General features: G+C 45.0%; 1 protein-coding gene across 6 annotated transcripts in view; it reads right to left on the bottom strand.

The window, feature by feature from the left end:
• The window catches only part of CAMTA1 (calmodulin binding transcription activator 1), an 823,330-nt gene that overhangs the window by 556,697 nt on the left and 246,369 nt on the right, over nt 1–20,264 (bottom strand). The window lies entirely within an intron of this gene.

Raw genomic sequence — 20,264 nt, forward strand, 5'->3', positions numbered from 1 at the left:
CTGATTTGAAGATATCTTGTAAAGGTACATCAATAAAATGTGGTATTGGCACAAACATAGACATATAGAAAAATGGAACAGGATAAAAAGTTTAGAAAAAGACCCACACATATATGGTCAATTAATTTTCAGCAAAGGGGTCAAGGCAATTCAATGAGAAAAGGATAATCATTTGAACAAACAGTGCTTGGGGAAAGAAAGAACTTTGATCCTTATCTCACAATACATATAAAAACTAAGCGAAAAAGATGATAGACCTAAATATAAGAGGTAAACTATAAAACTTCTGGAAGAAAACATAGAAAATCTCAGTGATCTTGAGTTTGACAAAGATTTCTTAAATATGACACAAAAAAAACATTAACCATAAAAGAAACAGTCAACAAACCTGACTTTATCAAAATTTAAAATTTTTAATCTTCAAATGACCCTGTTATGAAAATAAAAAGGTAGGCTGCAGACTAAGAGAAAATATTTGTAAAACATATATCCAACAAAGAATTTGTATCTAAAATATACAAAGGACCCTTACAACTCAATAATAGAAAGACTATCCAATTTTAAATAGGCAAAATACTTGAATATAAACTTCATCAGAGAAAATGTATGGATGGCAAATAGGCACATAAAAAGATTATCCACGTAATTAGTCATTAGGGATACAACCATACATCCAGTAGATTAGCTTTAAAAATGTTTAAATAGGTGGAGAGCAGCCAAGTGGGTGGAGTAGAAGGACCCTAAGCTCACTTCCTCTCACGAGCACAGCAAAATCAGAACAATCTGCAGAACAACCATCTTTGAAAAACTCTGAAACCTACCAGAAAAGATCTTCTACAACTAAAGACATAAAGAAGGAACCAAAATGAGACAGATAGGAGGGACAGAATCATGATGTAATCAAATCTTATACCCCCCAGGTGGGTAACCCACAAATTGGAAAATAATTATATTACAGAAGTTCTCCCACAGGAGTGAGAATTCTGAGCCCCACATCAGGGCCCCCAGCCTGGGGGTCCAGCAGCAGGAAGAGGAGCCCCCCAGAACATTTGGCTTTGAAGGCCAGTGGGGCTTGATTGCAGGAGCTCCACAGGATTGGGGGAAATGGAAACATCATTCTTAAAGTGGGCACACAAAATCTCACATGCACCAGGACCAAGGGCAAAAGCAGTAATTTCATAGGAGCCTAAGGCAGACCTACCTGCTGGTCTTGGAGGGTCTCCTGGGGAGGCGAGGGGTGGCTGTGGCTCACTCTGGGGACATAGACACTGGTGACAGACATATCAGGGAGTATTCATCTGCATGAACTCTCCTGGAGGCTGACATCTTGCTTGGGTCATTAGCACCAAGACCTGGCCCCACCCAACAGCCTATAGGCTCCAGTGTTGGGACACCTCAGACCAAACAACTAATTGAGTGGGGACACAACCTCACTCATCAGCAGACAGTGGGGATGTGTCTAAAGACTACAGACTTCCTGAGCCCACAGCCATCTCTAGACAGGTCCATAGATACGGCCCTGTCAACCAGAGGGCCAAGACCCAGCTCCACCTACCAGTGGGCAGGCATCGGCCCCTCCCACCAGGAAGTCTGCACAAGCCTCTAGGCCAAACACACCCACCAGGGTGCAATCACCAGAAACAAGAAAACTATGGTCCTGCAGCTTGCAGAATGAATCCACAAACACAGGCCAGATCTTACCCTGGGACAAGCTGGCCCCTGGCCAGCTTGGGTGATGAGAGGGGAGTGCCCTCCCGGGATGCATAGGATGTCTCCTACAGAAGGCCACTTCTCCAAGGTCGAGAAACATAACTAACCTACCACATACATAAAAATACAAATAGCAATTTAAGCAAAACGATGCAACAGAGGAATACATTTCAGATGAAGGAACAAGATAAAATCCCAAAAGATGAACTAAGTGATGTGGAGATAGGCAATCTACCTGAGAAAGAGTTCAGAGTAATGATCATAAAGATGATCAAAGAGCTTGGTAGGAGAGGGCTTCCCTGGTGGCGCAGTGGTTAAGAATCCACCTGCCAATGCAGGGGACATGGGTTCGAGTCCTGGTCCAGGAATATCCCACATGCTGCGGAGCAACTAAGCCCATGCACCACAACTACTGAGCCTGCACTCTAGAGCCCACGAGCCACAACTACTGAAGCCCGCATGCCTAGAGCCCGTGTTCCACTACTAGAGAAGCCACTGCAATGAGAAGCCTGCACACCGCAATGAAGTGTAGCTCCCACTTGCCACAACTAGAGAAAGCCCGCACGCAGCAAGGAAGACCCAATGTAGTCAAAAATAAATATAAATAAAGTAAATAAATTAAAAATTTTAAAAAAAGACTTGGGAGGAGAATGGATGCACAGAGTGAGAAATTAGAAGTTTTTTAACAAAGAATTAGAAAATATATATAAAGAACAACCAAACAGAATTGAAGAATACAATAATTGAAATGAAAAATACACTAGAAGGAATCAACAGTAGACTAAATGAGGCAGAAGAACGGATCAGTGAGCTGGAAGACAAAGTAGTGGAAATCACTTCCACCAAACAGAAAAAAGAAAAAAGAATGGAAAGAAATGAGGACAGTTTAAGAGACCTCTGGGACAACATCAAACATGCTAATATTCACACTATAGGGGTCCCAGAAGGAGACGAGAGAAAGAAAGGGCCTGAAAATGTTTGAAGACATAACAGCTGAAAACTGCCCTAACCTGGGAAAGGACACAGTCACCCAAGTCCAGGAAGTACAGAGTCCCAAATAGGATTAATCCAAGGAGGAACACACTGAGACATATTGTAATCAAAATGACAAAAATTAAAGATAAAGAGAGAATATTAAAAGCAACAAGGGAAAAGTAAGAAATAACATACAAGCAAACTCCTATAAGGCTATCAGCTGATTTTTCAGCAGAAACTCTGCAGACCAGAAGGGAGTAGCATGATATATTAAAAGTACTGAAAGGGAAAAACCTACAACCAAGAATACTGTACCCAGCAAGGCTCTCATTCAGATTTGATGGAGAAATCAAAAGCTTTACAGACAAGCAAAAGCTAAAAGAATTCAGCACCACCAAAGCAGTTTACAACAAATGCTAAAGGAACTTCTCTAGGCAGAAAAGAAAAGACCACAACTAGAAACAAGAAAATTACAAAATGGAAAAGATCACTGGTAAAGGCAAGCATACAATAAAGGTAGGAAATCATTCATGCACAAAGCTAGTAGGGAGGTTAAAAGACAAAAGTAGTAAAATAGTCTGTATCCACAATAAGCTGTTAAGGGATACATGAAACAATGTAAAATACAAAATCAAAAACAGTAAACATGAGGGGAGGAGAGTACAAATGCAGGGTTTCTAAAATGCATTAGAGGGACTTCCCTGGTGGTCCAATGGTAAAGAATCCGCCTCCCAGTGCTGGGGATGTAGGTTCAATCCTTGGTCGGGGAACTAGGATCCCACATGCCACAGGGCAACTAAGCCCGTGCACCACAACTATTGACTTCACACGCCTCAACGACAGAATCCATGTGCTGCAAACTACAGAGCCCATATGCCCTGGAGCCCTCACACCACAACTAGAGAGAGAAAACCCGCATGCCACAACTAGAGATAAGCCTGAGTGCTGCAATGAAGACACCATGTGCAGAGACTGCACACCATAGCAGAAGATGCTTCATGCCTCAACGAAGATCCTGTGTGCCACAATTAAGACCCAACCCAGCCAAAAAAATAAGGAAAATGAATAAATAAAATTTTTTAAATGCATTTGAAATTGAGATCAGCAACTTAAAACAAGCATATATATATATATATATATATATATATATGACTGCTACACAAAAACTTCATGGTAACCACAAAACCAAAATCTATAATAGATATACACACAAAAAGAAAAAGGAATCCAAACATAACATAAATAGTCATCAAATCACAAGAGAAGAGAACATAAGGAGAAAGGGTAAAAAAAGACCTACCAAAACAAATCCAAAATAATTAACAAAATGGCAATAGGAAAACAGGTATCAATAATTACCTTAAATGTAAATGGACTAAATGCTCCAACCAAAAGACATAGACTAGCTGAATGGATACAAAAACAGGACTTGTATATATGCTGCCTACAAGAGACTCACTTCAGATCTAGATACACATATGGACTGAAAGTGAGAGGATGGAAAAAGGTATTCCACAAAAATGGAAGTCAAAAGAAAACCAGAGTAGCAATACTTATACCAGACAAAATAGACTTTAAAATAGACTGTCACAAGAAACAAAGAAAGATACTACATAATGATCAAAGGTTCAATCCTAGAAGAAGACATAACAATTGTAAATATGTATGTACCCAACATAGGAGCACCTCAATATATAAGGCAAGTGTTAACAGACATGAAAGGAGAACTTGACAGTAACACAATAATAGTGGGGGACTTTAACACCCCACTTACATCAATGGACAGATCATCCAGACAGAAAATCAATAAGGAAACACAAGCCTTAAATGACACATTAGATCAGATGGACTTAATTGATATTTATGGAGCACTCCATCCAAAAGCAGCAGAATACACATTCTTTTCAAGTGCACATGGAACATTTTCCAGGATAGATCACATCCTGTGTGTGATGCTAGGCCACAAAGCAAGCCTTGGTAAATTTAAGAAAACCAAAATCATATCAATCATCTCTTCTGACCACAACGCTATGAGATTAGAAATCAACTACAAGGGGAAAAAATGCAAAAAAACACAACACATAGAAGCTAAACAATATGCTACTAAACAACCAATGGATAACTGAAGAAATCAAAGAGGAAATCAAAAAATACCTAGATACAAATGGAAATGAAAACACAATGATCCAAAAACCTATGGGACACAGCAAAAGCAGTTCTAAGAGGGAAGTTTATAGCAATACAAACTTACCTCAGGAAACAAGAAAAATCTCAAATAGACAACCTAACCTTACACCTAAAACAACTAGAGAAAAAAGAACAAATAAAACCCAAAGTTAGTAGATGAAATCATAACGATCAGAGCAGAAATAAATGAAACACAGACTAAGAAAACAATAGAAAAGAATAATGAAACTAAAAGCTGGTTCTTTGAAAAGATTAAACAAAATTGATAAACTCTTACCAGACTCATCAAAAACAACAACAACAACAAAACAGAGAGCACCCAAATCAATAAAATCAGAAATGTAAAAAGAGAAGTTACAACTGAAACCACAAAAAAATACAAAGGATCATAAGACACTACTATGAGCAACTATATACCAATAAAATGGACAACCTGGAAGAATTAAACAGATTCTTAGAAAGGTACAATCTCCCAAGACTGAACCAGGAAGAAATAGAAAATATCAACAGACCAATTACCAGTACTGAAATTGAATCAGTAATTTTAAACTCCCAATAAACAAAAGTCCAGGACCAGATGGCTTCACAGGTGAATTCTACCAAACATTTAGAGAAGAGTTAATACCTATCCTCTGAAACTATTCCACAAAAATTGCAAAGGAAGGAACACTTCTGAATTCATTCTATGAGGCCATCATCAACCTGATACCAAAACCGGACAAAGATCACAAAAAAAGAAAATTACAGGTCAATATCACTGATGAACATAGATGCAAAAATCCTCAACAGAATACTAGCAAACTGAATGCAACAATACATTAAAAGGATCATACACATCATGATCAAGTGGGATTTATCCCAGAAATGCAAGGATTTTTCAATATCCACAAATCAATCAATGTGAAGAGTAAAAACCATATGATCTTCTCAATAGATGCAGAAAAAACTTCTGATAAAATTAAACATCCATTTATGATAAAAACTTCAGAAAGTGGGCATAGAGGGAACATACCTTAACATAATAAAGGCCATATATGACAAACCCACAGCAAACATCATACTCAATGGTGAAAAACTGAAAGCATTTCCTCTAAGACCAGGAACAAGACAAGGATGCCCACTCTTGCCATTCTTATTCAACATGGTTTTGGAAGTCCTAGCCACAGCAGTCAGAGAAGAAAAAGAAATAAAAGGATCCAAATTGGAAAAGAAGTAAAACCATCACTGTTTGCAGGTGACATGATGCTATACATAGAAAATCCTAAAGGCGCTACCAGAAAACAATTAGAGCTCATCAACGAATCTGGTAAAGTTGCTGAATACAAAATTAATGCACAGAAATCATCTTGCATTCCTATACACTAACAACAAAATATAAGAAAGGGAAATTAAGGAAACAATCCCATTTACCACTGCATCAAAAAGAATAAAATACCTAGGAATAAACCTACCTAAGGAGACAAAAGACCTGTATGCAGAAAACTATAAGACACTGATGAAAGAAATTAAAGATGATACAAACAGATGGAGAGATATACCATGTTCTTGGATTGGAAGAATCAACATTGTGAAAATGACTCTACTACCCAAAGCAATCTACAGATTCAATGCAATCCCTATCAAATTATCAATGGCATTTGTCACAGAACTGGAACAAAAAATTTTTAAATTTGTGTGGAAACACAAAAGACCCCAAATAGCCAAAACAATCTTAAGAAAGAAGAACAGAGCTCCCTGACTTCAGACTATACTACAAAGCTACAGTAATCAAAACAGTATGGAACTGGCATAAAAACAGACATATAGGCCAATGGAACAGGACAGAAACCCAGAAATAAACCTATGCACTTATTATCAATTAATCTATAACAAAGGAGACAAGAATATACAATGGAGAAAAGACAGTCTCTTCAATAAGTGGTGCTGGGAAAACTGGACAGCAACATGTAAAAAAGTGAAATTAGAACATTCTCTAACACCATATATAAAAATAAACTCAAAATGGATTAAAGACATAAATGTAACACTGGATACTATAAAACTCCTAGAGGAAAACATAGGCAGAACACCCTTTGACATAAGTCGCAGCAATATTTTGGGGGGTCCATCTCCCAGAGTAATGGAAACAAAAACAAAAATAAACAAATGGGACCTAATTAAACTTAAAAGCTTTTGCACAGCAAAGGAAACCATAAACAAAGCAAAAAGCCAACCTATGGACTGGGAGAAAATATTTTCAAACGATGCTACTGACAAGGGACTAATTTCCAAAATATACAAACAGCTCATACAGCTTAATATCAAAAAAATCAAACAACCCAATCCAAGAAATGGGCAGAAGATCTAAACAGACATTTCTCCAAAGAAGACATACAGTTAGTTGGCCAACAGGCACATGAAAAGATGCTCAATATCACTATTAGAGAAATGCAAATCAAAACTACAATGAAGTATCCCCTCACTCCAGTCAGAATGGCCATCATCAAAAAAATCTGCAAACAATAAATGCTGGAGAGGGTGTGGAGAAAAGTGAACCCTCCTACACTGTTGGTGGAAATGTAAATTGGTGCAGCCACTATGGAGAACAGTATGGAGGTTCCTTAAAAAACTAAAAGTAGAGTTACCATATGATCCTGCAATCCCACTCCAGGGCATATATCCAAAGAAAATTATAATTTGAAAAGATACATGCACCCCAATGTTCATAGCAGCATTACTCACAATAGCCAAGACGTGGAAGCAACCTAAGTGTCCACTGACAGATGAATGGATAAAGAAGGTGTGGTATATATACACAATGGATTACGACTCAACCATAAAAAGGAATGAAATAATGCCATTTGCAGCAACATGCATGGACCTAGAGATTATCATACTTAGTGAGGTAAGTCAGACAGAGAAAGACAAATCTCATATGATATCACTTATATGTGGAAACTAAAAAAAAAAAAAAAGATATAAATGAACTTATTTAGAAAACAGAAACAGACTCACAGACATAGAAAACAAACTTATGGTTACCAAAGGGGATAGTGGGGGTGGGGGAGAGATAAGTTAGGAGTTTGGGATTAGCATATATACACCATTATATATAAAGGAGATGAACAACAAGGACCTACTGGATAGAACAGGGAACTATATCCAGTATCTTATAATAACCTATAATGGAAAAGAATCTGAAAAAGAGTATATATCTACATATATATATATATGTATAACTGAATTATATATATCCATATATATGTATATATACCTATATATTATAAATGACATATATATATAACTGAATCACTTTGCTGTACACCTGAAACTAACACAACATTGTAAATTAACTATACTTCAATTTTAAAATGGTTTAAGAAAAGCTTTAGTACCACACACACACACACACACACACACACACACACACACACACACACAATGTTTAAATTAATAAAGAAACTGATTATACCAAGTGTTGGCAAGGATGTGGAGCAACTGGAACTCCGCTGGTGGGATGTAAAATGATACAACCATTTCGGTGGTTTCTTATAAAGTTAAACACAGATCTACCACACAATCCAACTGCTCCAGTTCTAGGTATTTACTAGAAAGAAACAGAAGTGTATGCCCACACGGACTGGTATGTGAATGTTCATACCATTCGTATTTGTAAAAGCCAAAAGTTATAAACAAACCTGTGCATCAACAGGTGAAGAGATAGAAAAAAATTTTTTAACCTGTGGCATAGCTATAAAGGCCACACAACTCCTCCAGCAACAGGGTGTGACAACACATCAAAGTCCTGTCCACCAGGGAAGCCCATGAAAGCCTCAGCACCCAGGGTTTTTACTGGGAGCTGGTCACACAGGCATCCCCTGCTTAGCATGTATCAAAATTCCAGACTGCAAGAAGGAAAACAGGTGTCCAGCATACACTACACTGTTTGCACAAACAGTTCAGGCCCAGAGAGCCACACTTACTGTTCAGGGAGAGTTTAATATCAGAATAGAGAACTGTTTACCCATTAGGTTCTCAGATGCCAGCCAAGGACCAACATGGCCAGCAGGCCTTTCCAAGGGTATGCTAGGTTAATTCTTTTCTGCAAACCACCCCAGACTAGGCTTACTCGCCTTGAACGTTTCCTGTATAGCCTCTGTCACACCTGGAAATAACTGAGTCATGCATTGACTACTTGTGCAAATCACTTGTTTAATGTCCGTCTCCCCTTGTAGGCTGTAAGTCCCATCAGAGCGGGCATGGTGCCTGCTTGGCACAGAGTTAAAGTTTAATAAATATATGTTGAATGAATGAATGTAGAGAGTCTAGCACCAGCACATGGTAGCTCTTCTGTCTTAGATGCCTGATTCTTGAGCCTCTGTGAAAGTCCTGGGGGAAGATAGGTAGCCACAAGCAAAGAAAGTCAGCATTGTAACCCTGTAGACAAAGAGATAGGTTGGAAACTTGAAGACCCCATGGTCAAAAGTCCCAACAAGAGAGGCAAAGGTAAGTTCAAGGAGTGGCAGCAGAGTCCTTGGGCTCAATAGTTGAAGATGAACCATCCCAGATCCCAAGGGAACAACTTCAAGCTCAACACAAAGAAAAATAAAACAACCCCCAAACCCTCTCTGGCCTCTCCTTTACCCTTGGAGCCATGGGCACCCAGGAAAAAGTGGAACAGTCTAAGAATTCCCCTGGATTTCCCACAGCATCCAGCTGCTGGGGTAACCCCACATACAAGGGGTTCCCACATACAAGGAAGCCACCTGTCTCCCAAGACCCCAGCCTGCCAAGACCCCAGCCTGCCAAGTCCCCCAAAAAGCAGTCCTGAGGGACAACAGAAGAAAAGGGTGCAGGCAGGCAGATGTAGGAATTTCAAAAATTTGTCACAAGTTATGCGTTGGTCAGATCTTCAGCTATTATGAGAAACAAAATTTTAAAAGGAGTCCAAGGTCTAAGGATTACTCGATTATTTTAATACAGCCAGATACTGCATGATCAATATGAATCCTTGTATTTTTAATGTGAATCATTATTCAAAATATGTCACAGCCCAATCAATACAAAAGTTAAAACTCATCAATATTTAAATTTTTCCAGTTGACATCTTATCGTTCTATCCAGAAAAGGGCTCGGTGGATCACAAAATCCATTATTTAATCTTTCAAGTTTGCAGAGTTCAGAGTTAAACACCATGCCATGTCATTAGCTGCCTGAACACTGGCCAGTGGCAGATCAAGCTGGGGAGGGGGGCAGGAGGAAGGGTGGGGAAATCTGTGCCATGGCTCTCAGTCTGAGGTGGCCTCAGGAGACAGGAAGGCATTCGTCCAGTGTCTGTGGGATGGCTGGGCTTTGGGGAGGGAAAGTGGAGAAGATGGACCACCTGAAGCCTCTGCCACGTGACCTGGCTTTGGGTCAAAACCAAAATTCCTCAGCTTGGGTGACAAATGAGGCCCTCCAGAACCTACTTCCTCAACTTCCAGCCCTCTCCAACCCTACACTCCAGTCCCTCTGAACCCCACGCCCTCCAATCACTGCAGCTAGCTCTCTTGCCTCTAGATCTTTCAACGCTGTTTCAGCCTGAAATGTGAATCATCCTCCTCCCCTTCCCACCTGCCTGACTAATTCCCACCCCTCCTTGGAATCTCAGCTTCGACGTCACTGACCCCAGGAAGGCATGCGTCTGGGATAGGTAAGTGGCCACCACACATGCCACATGGGACTCTGTGCTGACCTTGAACACAGCATCTGTCTGGCTGTATCTCCATCACTCTGAACTCTCCTGTCACAGGGGCTGGTCCTACCCATTCCTGTATCCTCACTTCCCAGGATTGGGCCTGGGGCACAGGAGGGGCTGCCCCAGCAGGTGGTCAGAGGGTGACTCCCATACCTGGCTCAACCCTCTCTACAGGTACGCTCCTCAATCCGATGGCAGTATGGAAGCAGAGGTGTTGTTTCCTGAGGGGAGCTGGTGTAGCTTGGGGTGGAGAATGCAAGACCGATGAGGACTTTCTATTCTGAATTCAAATATTCCATCTGATGAGAAAAACCAGGCTCAGAGCTCCCTGAGGGCTCTGGTAAGAGGACGAAAGTGCAGACAGCACTCTGAGTAGATTTAAGGGCAACAGGAAAACGTTCCCATGCAAAATCTCTTCCCCTTTCCCTTCTTGACCCCACTTCTCCAGGCCTCCACCAATAAAAAGTCATTTCCTTTGAGCCTGAGGGTCTTTGTTCCCTCAGAGTTCACTGCTAGATTGCACAAATCCTGGGAGGCAAACATTAAATCTTAGGTAGCAACCTCATTCATTCCATCCATCCCTACTGAGTCCCCCCACCCCCGTGAGCACCATGCTTCCCCATGGGGACTCAAGAATGAGGCCCATGGTGCTAAACTTTAGGGAATCTGCTTAACATTTACTGATAGCAAAGCCTGAAAAATCAGTCAACAAATCCCCTGGGCACCCGCACCTGCAGCATCAAGTATTAACTAACACATATTCCCTGACTTCAAGGAGTTTACAGCCACCTTAGGGATGGATAGAGAATAAATGTCTATTGAGCGAGTTACAGCTGCGGAGGTGCCATCTACGTGCTGCATGAAGTGTCCTAAAAAGGAAAGAGCAACTGAATGGCGCTGTGGACGTGGAAGAGGGCACCAAAGAGGAGGGGCATCTGAGCCAAGCCCAGAAGGATGAATAGAATGTTCCAGGCAGGGAACCTGCTCCAATAACAGGAGGGGGCAGGAGCTGGCCTCATGGGTCATGCTCTAGGCTGGAGGGGAGAATGCAGCAGAGCAGAGGTGTCTGGAGGGAGGGGATTCATTCCAAGAGGAGGAAAAAGAGCACAGACAGAAGGCAGACAGGATCCTAGAACCAAAGCAGCACGATGCCAAGTGCAGACCCAGACACAGTGCTTTGGGTTCTCCTCGTCTATGGCATCACCCACTGGGACTCAGCTAAGAAATGCAAAGAATGACAAGGTGTCTGGCAGGCCAGCTGGAGAGCAGGCAACAGGTGTGAGGCGGGCGGTCTGTGCCCCAGCACCTGTACCATCTCTGACCGACACACCCCTGCAGATGAGAAGCAGTGGGAGTGGCTGAGGCTGGACCAGCCCTCATGGTTCATGACCGAGTTCACCCCCTTGGGCTGACTCCAAGAGACATACCTTCCCAGCAAAGCCCACAGCCACTCCCCTGGCTGCCCTTGGACTTGGACACAACCTCACAGGCTTTTCCTACTGCAAGGCCTAGGTTCCCATCACATCATCAAAGGGACACAGCAGTGAATGGGCTAGACACACTCTCTTTCCTTGTGGGGCAGACATCCCCACAGAGGGGGCAGGCCAAGGAGGTGAGTGGCACAAAGGAGAATCCCAGGTGCTACGGGAGTGATGGCAGGGTTCTCCAAAAGAGTTGGGAGTCCAGAGAAGGTGCCCCTAAGGAAGGAACCCAAGAAGTAATCAGGGTTCAGCCAGGCCAAGGTATTGTCCAGGCTGGGTGCCCAGGGTTTGTCCAAAGCAGAGGTACTGGGGTTCAGGACATGTGAAGGCACACAGCAGAGGAGAGCTTGGCCCACCCAGGGAACTGACAGCGCATGTGCAGAGAGAGGGGCACATATGGCACACACAGCGTGTTGCAGGCTGAACTGTGTCCCCCAAGAGGTGCTGAAGTCCTGAAACCGAGTACCTGTGAAGGTGGCCTTATTTGGAAACTGGGTCTTTGCAAATGATCATGTTAAAATGAGGTCATTGGTGTGGACTCTAATCCAAGATGACCAGCGTCCTGATAAAAAGGGGAAATCTAGACACAGACAGACACATTCAGAGGGAAGACGACATCAGTGAGAGGACCAAAGAACAAAGGTGGTGCCATCCCTGGATGGAGCCTCTCACCCCATCAAACCCCCACAAGACTCGGCGACACAGAGTGACTCCGAAAGAGTGACCAGGCATCCATGTCCTGGCCCTCCTCCCTCCACTGTGGATCACTCACCGAGCCTGAGACCAACAACCAAGCACGGGGAATCCTCCCGGGAAGGGGCTACCAGAACCCAACATGTGGGCCCTTCTGCCTCGGGCCGGAACCCCCACCCCCGTGAGCAGAAGGGAAGAGCAGGATTGTGTCCTGTTCTTTTTAGTGGCCCCTTCAGGTCGGAGTTGACCCAATGATCCAATAACCCAAGGGTACACTTTCAAAACTTTGGAAGTGCAACGCAGTGATAAGGACATATCTACCAGTGCTTGTGAATCATCAGAGAACACATACATTCTCACCCATGAACTACACCCACGACCCTAAGGATGTCCTAATTCTCTCAACAATGACCACTGCTGTTGGGGAGTATATGGCTGCCCACTAGTAATCAAAACATTCCATGATGGGAACATCTAATTCCTGACCACCTTAGAGCTTTATGTAATCCACCTCATTCACCGATTACATGTTGGAAACTGTGGCTTATTTTTTTATGTCTCTCTACAGTATCTGCCAGGATGTCCCACTGGGTCCCCACTGGCTCTCATCACACACACAGCTCATCACGTTCTTTTCCGCTTAAACCCAGTCCTGGGCCAGCAAAGCCAGGGTGGCTCAGCAGCACAGAAGTGCATGGGGATCTTTGCTTCCCACTGCACTCGAGTCTCCAGTCACTGTGCTTGACTCAGCTTCTCTTGGAAGACATTTTATTTTCCTCCAATTGTGGCACCAGGCCCTCAGGAGGCCATCTGGACACCGACACCACCAGCAGAATCAGGGGCTTTTCTTAGCTTCCAAAAGTGAGAGAGCTTCTGCAAAACAACCCATGCCCTTGATATATCTCCTGGAAGCAGATTCACCTTCTTTGAAAGATAATTTTACAAAATGTGTAATATTGTATCTCGTACATTAATCAAAAGTGTGGCTCTGAGATTTTAATTCTGTCCCTGCTAACATCAGAGATGTAGAAAACAATGGAAACTGTATCAGCTAAAACAGACGGTCCGATTAAACCTTGGCCCATAGGGGGCATCTCCAAACTATCGTTGAGTCTGGTCTTCTCCACTCCACAAAGGGGAACAGTGGGGTCTGAGCTTGGCTTTGGAGTCTGGTGGACAGACTCTAAGACATCCCTGGTCACCCTCGCTGCCTAGTGCTCAGACCCTTGTGTAATCCCCTGCCCCCAAGTGGGAGGAGAGCATGTGCTTTGCTTCTAACCAACAGAATATGGTAAAGGTGATGGAACGGCACTTCTGTGATAATTTACATAAGACTGTAACTTCTGTCTTGCTAGAAGACCCTCTATCGCCTTCTTGATTAACATGCTTTGATGAACAAGCAGCCAGGTTGGAGTGAACCATGAGTTGAGGGGCTCCATCCAACAGCCTGTGATGAACTGGATCTGACAACAACTACGTGAGCTTGGAAGCAATGCTCACGATCCTTGGAAGGATCGTGCCCCAGCTGAGCCTTCGTATGAGACTGCAGCCCCAGCTGACACCGCAACAGCAGCTGTGAGAGACCCTGATACAGAGGATGCAACCGAGCTGTGCCTGGACTCCTGACCCACAGACACGGATAAATGTGCTCTTTTAAGCCCCAAAGTGAGTGGTAATTTTTTATGACTCAACAGATAACTAACACAGAGTCAGACGGACCTGGATCCGGTCCTCAGTCCACCACTATCTGTGATTTCAAGCAAGTTCCTCAATATCTTTAAGCCTCAGTTTCTTCATCTGTAAAATGGGGATAATAATCGTACTTATCTCAAGGAATGGTTGTAAGGACTAAATGAGAGGATGTATCAAAAGGGTTTAGCATCTTTAAGTCAGCTGTTCTCAGGGTTCCCCAAGGGAGCAAGCCTAATGCATCCACGGAGTGTCAGAAGTTATCTTCTCTGCTGGGAATCAGAATGGTACCAGCTAGGTATCCTCCTTGAAAGAATGGAGAGAAATCCACACACAGCATTTTCTATATAGCTTAATTCTCTCCTGGAACCCCCAGGTAAGAAAGGCTGCACGTAAGTACTCAATGAACAGTAGCTGTATCTCTTATTAGTGCCATGTTACATCAGGTCCCCTGATTCTCCAAAGGTAGAACTTCAGTACCCCTACTCTGGTACCAAGGGGCCTCTTTTGAGCCCCCTTTTTTGTGTTACAGAAACGGTTGCCTACTTTCTCCACCAATTAGCCCAGAAGACCCCCATGAGGTAGATCTCAGACTGATTTAATGACAACAGTACTTCTTGCCAATAACAAGCATTTTCCCCTATATTGGGGGCTCAGGGCTTCTTCCAAGCTAACTCTCTAGGACTCACATTTGGCAGGGCAGAAACGAAAATACTGCTGCTGCCTCTGTCCATTGCAGCGCTCTCCCAAGGACTATATTGGTTTGCAAAGGAGAACAGGAGTTGCGAGGCTCAGGGCCCTGGTGGTTTGTGTCTCTCACGTTCAATGCTTTGGGTTCACGTGTGCGTGCTTTGGAGATATCTCACCAACACGTCCTGTGCTGGTTTTCCTCTAGGTCTCAACTGAGATGGCAGCTGGACCTAAAGAGGGGGCGGGGGTCTTGGCAATGCCACAGCGACTCTTCATTGGTTTGGGGTGGGGGGGTCCCTGCACCCAAGGAGTCATTTTTATGAAAGAGGTCAAGTGCGAGCCAGTCTTCAGAGACAACAGAAAGCATTTAATCCTTTAATTTCTGGAATTTGAACTGACATCAGGGGTCCTTTAAGAGCTCTGTGAAGTAAGGCAATTTCCTGCGCTCCATACCCCAGGCTGCAAGGGAACTGCACGGGGATCTGGGAAATACAGAAGTTACTGGCTTAGCAAATTACTTGTCATTCCACACAAAGAGAAACTCTGTCCATTACACATGCCACACTCTGCTCTCCAGCATAAAAATCAGCTTCTGAGGTCAGCTCATCTTCTAACAAACATGGCTTGCGATACAAATGGGTCTGCATTCAGGGAGCCTAAGTAACAAGTTCTGCATTATGTCAGCTCCTGGTCAAGGTCTCCCGCCTCAGTCCCTGACACGCAGGTGGTTCTGATGTCGCCAAACCGTATTGCCCACTTCTGATGTTTGGTGCGCGTTTGCAAAAGCGAACCGAGAGTCACGTATCTAACACGCTGGGATATGCATTTTTTGTTTCACAATGAAACATTTCAAACAATGTGTGAAAACACAGCCGTAAACATTTCTGACTCCCAAAATCACCTTTTGATTAGGATCAAGAGCATCAAAGACCAGACAGAGTGGGATGCCAAGAACCTGAAATCTAATTTGGACCCATCCACTGCTGAGCAAGGAGAACCTAGCTCAGCTGGTACCCCCAGGTGACAGGTAAAAGAGTGGGGGGATTCCGAAAATGAGTCCCAGCCATCAGAGATGGTTGCATCTGTCTGCAGAAACAGCCATGAGCACGTGGGGAATGGAGCCATGCCCTGGGACCAGTCAGCCTGTCGTCCAGGCATGGAAGCCTGAGAAGCCTTTTTCAGCCGATACCTTGCCTGGAAATGCTGATTAAATTAGTCAGCCTAGTAAGACCCTAAGGGGCTGGGGCCCAGATGGAGACAGGGAGACATTTACAAGGAAGGGCAGAGTGTCATCTGGGGAGGGTGGGCCCAGTAGGGGTGATGACAGCAGCAAGGCAGCATGAAGGACCTGGAGGACACGACAAAAGAAGGAGGGGTGGCCACGGAGACGCGGAGTGGGGCCGGGGGTCAGGAGCATGAGGGGGAGCTGGTTGCTGAGTGAAGATGAGTGACGGCAGGTCTGTAGGGACAGGAAAGGCTCTCTGAACTGGCCTCCCCTTCATCAAGGACCCAGATAAGCTGCCTCCTCCACCTCCCTCTACGATGCCCAATGCCTGAGGCCTATCACCTGCCCAGGATGGGAGGGTGGTGGGCACCGCGTGCTCAGGTCAATCCGTGTCCGCCCAGGGGAGCCGGCGGTCACTCGTTCAGGGGGGTTTCAGCTGGTTGGACCGTTGAGCCACTGGTCACGTGAACTCAGCTTGGTGGGAGTGATCACACCGTGGAAACTGGCAAATGCTATGAGTGAGCAACCCCCCCATCCCCCATCTGTTGAACATCCAGCAGCTCGTGGACCACAGGTAGTAAGTACTCTCTAGTAGGGCATTCCTTGATCCATCATCTGGGTTTGTATGTGTGCCAAGAGCCAGTTATGTTGATTCCCAAGCCTGTTTTTGCTGGCGAATTGTAGTTTTCACTGCAATTATGTAAATAAATAACACATAGAATACCGAAACGTGAGTACAAAAGGAAAGCTGGTTTTTTCTGTGAACACTAAGTCAGATACTTAGCAAGATTCAATAAAAGTGAGTTGCCTAAAGAATGTTGCCAAGTTGAAGGGGATTGATTCAACAATAAAATGTTGGAGGGGTCATAAAACTCTAGAGGACTCTGTACTCGGACTGCTTCACAAGTGTCCTTAGTTTCCCCTCCCCTTCGAAGACATCTAAATTGGAAATGGTAGGCAGCGTATTACGAGGTGACCTGTGAAAAAAGATGGAATTCACCCACAATCAGCAGGCCCACCCTAGGGAAAACAAACAAACAAGCAAAACACAAAAACCTGGCTCCGAGTTAAAAGACAGCAAAGTCAATGCCTGTTTGTAGGTTTTAAGTTAAAATTCATAAGGCATGTATCTATCATGATGATGATTCTCTACTGTAACTGATTTTTTAAATTAACTAATTAAAACCAGCCGGGTCATCGGCCAAGCACTGGAAGTCACCTCCCTAGACATGGTGGAGGAAAGCACAGAGGTGGAAGGCAAGGAAGAGCCCACCAACGTGATCAGGAAAGAGGGCTCTAAAGGCAGGAGGCTGTGACAACTGCTTTTATATGTCAACGTGACTGGGCCGCGGGGTGTCCAGACAGCTGGTCAAACAGTATTCTGAGCGTGTCTGTGAGGGCGTTGTTGGATGAGATGAACATTTGGATCATAGACTGAGTAAAGCAGGTGGGGTTCCTGAATGTGGGTGGGCCTCACCCAATCAGTTGAAGGCCTGAAGAGAACAAAAGCCCTGACCATGCCACAAGTAAGGAAGAACTCCTCCTGCCTGCCTTGATCTGCGGCCTCAGTCTTTTTCCTGCCTTCAGTCTGGAACTGAAGCATTGGCTCTTCCTGTTGGCTTTCAGACGGGAACTACACATCAGCTCTCCTGGGTCTCCAGCTGGCCGACTGAAGATCTTGGGATGTGTCAGCCTCCGTAGTCACATGAGTCAATTCCTTGTAAAAAATAAATTCACACACACACATACACACACACACACCCTATTGGCTCTGCTTATCTGGAGACCCCTGGCTAATACAGAGGGCGACTGGGCCACAGCAGAGAAGCTTCCCCGACAGCTCACAGAGATGGTGCTTTCCTGCCCGCTGTGTCTCTGTGGTCTGTGTGTCTGCAGCCCTCCACCCCGTCCCCACCAGACCTGAGCGCCGAGGGTAGGAGAGAGCCTTATTCACAGCCCTTGGCGCCACGGAATCAACTAGAGGACTTTGACAAAGGGCGGATCAGTCCGTGGGGGCAGATACTGCAAAGGTTAAGGGGGAAGAGGGTAGAGGAAAGGCACTGCTTTGGGCATAAGGCACGGTTACGGCCATGGTGGGAGGGGCTGCCAGGAGCAAGGCTGAAGAATCAGACACCGAGGCTCACGACCGATCAAAAGAAAGGCCCACGCCGTCACAAGGCCAAGGGCTCCCGTGGTGATTTCACTACTTCACCCTCCCAGACAGCCTTTGACCAAAGGTACTGAGAGGTAGAAACTCCTGCATCCAAGCGACTTCACCTTTGCCAGACATTTGGAGGCAGGAAGCGCTCGCCTACATTTCTGAGGCATAAAATATACGGCTAAAGCGAGAGAATATCATTAAAGGTTAATTATGAGAAACTTAAAGGTTATTTTTGCATATCTCACCTCTTGGACAAAAGCTGCTTCCTCATTACCATGTCAGAATATAAATTAATCCGAAAAGCATTAGAAATGCCACAAACTCTTTAACCTTATTATGATGTGAAATACCACGTGTAAATATGTGTGGCCCTGGCCTGTCCGGGGTGGGAGGTCGGCCTGAGACCCTCCTTCCTCTCTCTACTCCTGGACGCTCGGACCCAAAGCCACTCCAGCCCCGGATCCTTCTCCAGACCCAGGGAGTCGGGTCAGGACAGCCCTTCCCTAGAAAGCTGTCTCGCTCTCCTGTCTGCAGGCAGCCCCGCCTGGTTAAAGGGGCCACATCTGAGCACAAGGCCAAGGGCACAGGTGGGCATCCCAGCCCGAACCCCACGCTGGTGATCAGTCTGCGGCAGCCACAGTCCTCTGGCCCCAGGAGCCATTGGGTCCCAGGGCCTCCCATTCATCCCACCCCTGTCTGTGGCTTCTGACAGAAAAGGATGGTTCCTGCCTTAATAAAGTGAGACTAAGTTTCCTTGAATAATTTATCTGCACACATTGCATTTCAGAAGGTTGCCGCTTCTCCTGCTGATGCTACACTTTCCTGGGGTGAACGGGGAGCCCCGTGGAAGGACCAGGAGAGACTGGGCCGGTGTACCCAAAGAGGGAGACACGAGGCTTCCCGGGAAGGCTTCCACAGGTGGAGCAGAGGGAGAAGCAGGAGGGAAATCAACCAATACCTTCAGCGGGGTGGCTACAAAAGTGTAAGAGCCGGAACCCAGAGCACCGCCATCCCCCCCCGCAACGAAGTGCGTCCTGGAAAGTGGAAGAAATAAGCAAATGGCCCCTGCGATTTAGCTGCAGAGCCCAACATTTCCAGGACAGCAAGGGGACAAGGACCCTGGAGAAGGTCAAAGGGAACCATTCAGTTCCGTGTGATCACTGCCTGCCTTTCCCATGTCAAAGACAAGCGTGAACCGGGGGCTGGGGGGAACACGTGGAGATTTGGGGAGACTGGCGTGCTCAGAGCAGGCCCGGACGCCCTGCACTGTCTCCCCGTACCCTGCCCTATGCAACTCTTCCAACTGAGTTATATTTGTTTAATAAGCTGATACTCTAGTAAGTTAAAAAAAGAGAGAGAGAGAGCGTGAAGAGGGGGCTGTTGGCCCCCAGGATGTGCTGCCACAAAGGAGGTCAGAAATAAGGGGGAGGAGGGAGGGCCCCCGAAGATGTTCACGGGCAGCCAGCATCTACTGGGCATCTGAGGGAGAGGACGGCTAGAACCCAAAGAACAGTCAGCCTTGATCGGAAGGGCCAGGGCTGGTGCTCGGCTCTGTCCCTCGTCAGCCGCGTAACCTCGGGCAGGTGGTCACGTCTTCATCTTCCGTCTGAACCGGAGCCGATCACCTCCGTCTCTGCCAGTTATCGTGAGGAAAACACGAGCTGGCACAGTCCCCCGCCCCGGAAGGAGTCAAGAGAACCCATCCCAAGGGAAATGTCAGGAAAATAATCTACAGGC

This window comes from Monodon monoceros, unplaced genomic scaffold, assembly GCF_005190385.1.
Source record: "Monodon monoceros isolate NGI ecotype Baffin Bay Population unplaced genomic scaffold, NGI_Narwhal_1 Super_Scaffold_18, whole genome shotgun sequence".
Taxonomy (NCBI): domain Eukaryota; kingdom Metazoa; phylum Chordata; class Mammalia; order Artiodactyla; family Monodontidae; genus Monodon; species Monodon monoceros.